Here is a 4,663-nt window from a genome sequence, read left to right as displayed (position 1 = left end):
CTTCCTTTTGTTTCTATTACTTTCGGGGGGGGGGGCAAACCAATAAGCTGGTCCTTTTCAACAAGGTTGGGGAGCCTTTGGCCCATGGGCTGAATCCAGCCTCCAAGGCCTCCCATATAGCCCACAAGGCCATTTTGGGCAAGCCACGCCCATCTGATGTCAAATATGATGTCAGGTGTTTGGCCGTTGGTCAAAAGGGGCTTTGCAAGCACCAATCAGCTGGGCCTGCAAAGCCCCTGTGAGAAGTGCTTCCCAAGCACCTAGGAACCAGCTGGTTCCCAGGTGCTTGAGACGTGCCGAGCACAGGGCTTGCAAAGCATTTTGCACTGCACTTCCCAAACACTTGACAGTCGGGTCCCCATGCCTGTCTTGCATGCTGTACTGCCGATTATACAGTCATGTTACATAGCTGTCAACTTACAGATTTGAAAATAAGGGACCAGCAGTCAAAATAAGGGATTTTCCAAGCACAGATATGTTCAACTTCTGAGCCCCTCCAAGCCAAAGGCAGAAAGCCCAGCCAGCAGCCAAACAAAGCCTCAAGTGGTGGATCCCACAGCACAGCAACCCGGCAAAGGGGATGCAGCAAGGAAAACCACTGTCACCTCTCTGCTGGGAAGCGCTGAGCAAAGGCGAGTCCCCAGTCAACGCGGCCGATTTGATTGGCACAAGGCATGCAAGCTCCACCCCCCAGTCATTCTTAGACTCCTTATTGGGTCAGCAATGCAGCCAAGCAACACAGTTGGAGCCTCCCTCCTCCCTGGCCGGCAGGGAGGGAGGGAGAGGAGCTGCTTCCTTTGAAACCCGGGAAATTTAAGGGACATCAGCAATAAGGGACAGCAGCGGGACACAGCGCTGGGATAAGGGTCTTTTCCACCAAATAAGGGACGGTTGACAGCTATGCCATGTTAACAGATTGGAATAGATTCCACTGGCCTGCTTGACTGCATCCTTTAAGTTTACGGATATCTGCAACCACCATGAGCTCAGTTTCAACCAGCCTTGGACATCCAACTATGCTGTAAGGAGGGACAACAAGAAGGCTAACAGGGTTGATGCTCCCAGCCTACGGCCGTTGAAACCTCACCATCACAAATAAATATTTGATGCATCTTTTTCCAATCTTCCGGTTTAGCTTCACACAGCCATGAAACTGGATGGGTGACCTTTTACCAGTCACAGTCTCTCAACCTACCTCACCAGGGCCATTGTGAGGAGAACGCTGTTCACCACCTTGAGCTCCTTAAGAGAAAAAGTGTGTGTAGGGTTGCCATATTTTGAAGAGCAAAAAAGAGGATGCCATGATGAGACTCATTTTAAATATCCCTACTATATGTAGGCTATAGAAGCTGTGATATATTGCTGAGGATGGGGGCAGGAGAAGTGAAGAAAGCAAGTCTTCAACCACAAGTTATGTCTCTGTCTCATCCAGAAAGCATAGCTAGGGACATTTTGGCAAATGTTTAAAAATTCAACTGGACAGAAAATTCACCCTTGAAAAAGGACGTGTCCTGGGGGGAGCGGAGACACATGTCCAAACTGGCCGTGGCTGCTGCTACTGTACAGACACTCCCTGTCTTCACTAAACAAAACATATAGCCTGATGACTGTGACATTCAGGAGTGACATTAAATAACAGACCACAATTATAAACCCAGCAGTAGTTGTATTTTTGTATACCAGTAGATGGAGCTAGTGTGTCTCTTGTGGTTGTGAACAGCCCACAAAGAATTTACTGTGAAAGCAGACATAAATCAGAGCTAGATAAAGAGTTCATATCTGTGCTTTATCATTTGATCTCCTTTAGCTTTATAGTTACCCACTATGGATGTATTTATGGCATTTTTGAGCACGTTCTCTAGAGAAAGCCGGTTTCCTCTTTAACAGCAATGCTAAACAGCGCAGATAATTGTGTACCCAGGCACAGCCCCCCCCCCCCCCTTTTTGGGAGCCAGACTTTGGGATCAGTCAGACAACATCTTTTGGGATTAAAATGGCCACAACTTTATTGAATTTCAGATGCAGGAAACCTTGGCATAGGCATTGGGTGTGTCTCCCTCTCAGGGGAATATGGGGCCACTGCGGAACAGTGTGGCTTCAGGAAGACGGGGAAGCCACAAAAGCCGCCCACCGCTGGACCCAGTGAGCGGCCATTTTAATGCTAGCCACATTTTAATGCTAGCCAAATTTGGGCATTATTTAGCTGTTCATCCACTTTCCTCACATTTAAATTCGACAGAAACAGTCTGCATTCGCACATATTATTAGTATATGTGCTGACCCCCTGGCAGACAGACAGTGTGACCAAGACCAAGTCCAAAATCCGAGGGTTGATTTTGACAGGGTTGACAGTCCGAGATCCAACGTTGAAGGCCGAAAGTCAGGAAACGAGGTTCAGAGTCGATCCAAGTCTGAAGTCAGGATGCAGCCCAGTGTCACACCTGAAGTAGAAACTGTTAAAGGCCCAAGGCAAGGTCCTGTCAGTTTGCCTTTCTTAGTATAGAAAGTATTGATCTGATGTGTAGAGATCTTTCCTATTCTAGTTAATTCAAGAGGGTTCTGGAAGCTTCTCTGTGTGAAAGAAACAAGCAGAAGGTTCATGATGTTTGGGTTATTCCTTCTGAGAAGCTGAGTACAGCTGGTTTAAACTGGTTATCTCTTCTGTCAAGGTCATGCTGACTATAATAAGAGGCCAGAAGGAGCCTGGGCTTCCCTTTTTCTTTCTCTTTTCCTTCTGGTGTGGTGCACATAGCACGCTTATTGTTAAGGTTTTAGGCTTATTATAAGCTTAAGTCTGCTGCAACTGGATTTCTTATGGACAGTGCCAACCAAATATATTTCATTCGCAACCATTATGTTCATTTGCCTTCAGTAGCAGTAAAGCAGTGCTGGATGAAATATAATTGCCTCGTGTAATAATGTAGTCACTGCTGTTCCACAGCATTTGAGATTTTCATTTATATACATCCATTCGAAATAAGATGGGTTTATGAAGCATTCTATATCCACCCACCACGCTGATGAAGAATTCTACAAAACAGTAGTCAATATCCAGAATTACTGTTCAGTGTTGGACATCACTGTTGAACACACAAAGCTTCACAGCTTGTCTTCCACCGTTCTAAGTTTGGTACCTCGCCTCGTTTAAAGATTTTCAGAGACTTTGAGACTAAAGATTTCATTTTGAACTTTTTATGATTTGAAGGAATTCTATAAAGATTGTCTATTACGGATATATACGGTCATTGTGTTGCCTAGACATTGTTGACTGGATCAATACTGAGCAGAATTTCAACATGGGCAGCTGAGCAGACACAACACCTCCGCTTTGCTGCCTTCTGATACTGTGCCTGCTGATTGCTGCATCTGGGCTTGATGAGGCAGGTGACCCTCACCTGCTTTCAGCTTCCCCAGCCGAAGAATCACTTGCCTACTACCCCACCTGATCAGCTAGTGAATTGGGCTGCAGGCCCTGGCCTGACTCTGCTTCCTGGAGTGCCCAGCCTGCTGCTCCCTACATCTCAGGACCCTCCATGTTCATGGGGACAGGGCCTCTCTGGCTCTGGCCAGGGGTCGCCCTGCTCGACTTCCTCTGCACTGGCACCTGTCCCTTCATCAACCTCTGTCACCCGTGAGTATTACCTACCCCAGCCCCTCTTTCCCCATTCCCATCTTGCCCCTGTGTGGCCCAGTCCCAGCTGCACCCCTGGCTGGGATCCTTTTTCTCCTCCCCAAAGTCTTACCAGTGTGTGGCAGTTTATGAGGGACAACTTTCATCCAGTAGGTGTTCCCTTTTGTGCTAATTTATCGATTCTGTTATGTCTATTAAGTATCGGGCTAGGTGTGTGCTAGTTACACCTACACCTTGGTTCTTCTTCTTCTTGTTGTTTTAAATGGAAAGTTTCTTTTCTGCCCAGAAAGTGTGCCAAATCACACAATCTGGCAATTGCAGATTCTCAGCACACACTTCTGCAGTTTTCTGGTTTTGTGGAAATCGGGTGGTGCTGTGGGTTAAACCACAGAGCCTAGGACTTGCCGATCAGAAGGTCGGTGGTTCGAATCCCCGCGATGGGGTGAGCTACCGTTGTTCGGTCCCTGCTACTGCCAACCTAGCAGTTTGAAAGCACGTCAAAGTGCAAGTAGATAAATAGGTACCACTCTGGCGGGAAGGTAAACGGCGTTTCCATGTGCTGCTCTGGTTCGCCAGAAGCGGCTTAGTCATGCTGGCCACATGACCTGGAAGCTGTACGCCGACTCCCTCTGCCAGTAAAGCGAGATGAGTGCCGCAACCCCAGAGTCGGCCACGACTAGACCTAATGGTCAGGGGTCCCTTTACCTTCACCTTTAAAGGGTCAAAAGAAATATTGAGCTAGCTCAATATTCCTCCATTCTCAATATTACTCCATTCTCAATATTCCTCCATTCAGCAGGAGGAATGCGCTGAAACTAGTTAGATACATAACCAGAAAAGGCATGAGAACACTGAGGAAGTTGTGCAAGAGGAAAGGGACGTAGCAGAAAATCCACCCATCCAAAAGCACCAGAACAAATAATCTGCAGATAGAGCCCAATTTCCCCAGTTTACCAGTTTATCGCCATATCAGGTAGACCAGAATTTATGAGGGGTTCTCGGGGAGCAGCAAGACTGGCATTGCTTGGGGGT

General features: G+C 47.2%; 1 long non-coding RNA gene across 1 annotated transcript in view; it reads right to left on the bottom strand.

Annotated features, from left to right (window-relative positions):
* LOC308477722 overlaps positions 1–4,663 on the bottom strand; it is a 137,531-nt gene that overhangs the window by 7,922 nt on the left and 124,946 nt on the right. The gene's annotated exons all lie outside the window — the stretch shown is intronic.

This window comes from Podarcis pityusensis, assembly GCF_964106645.2.
Source record: "Podarcis pityusensis genome assembly, chromosome: 5".
In the NCBI taxonomy this organism is placed as follows: Eukaryota; Metazoa; Chordata; class Lepidosauria; order Squamata; family Lacertidae; genus Podarcis; species Podarcis pityusensis.
The sequence above is the reverse complement of the archived record's forward strand: the minus strand, read 5'-3'. Positions and strand labels throughout refer to the sequence as shown.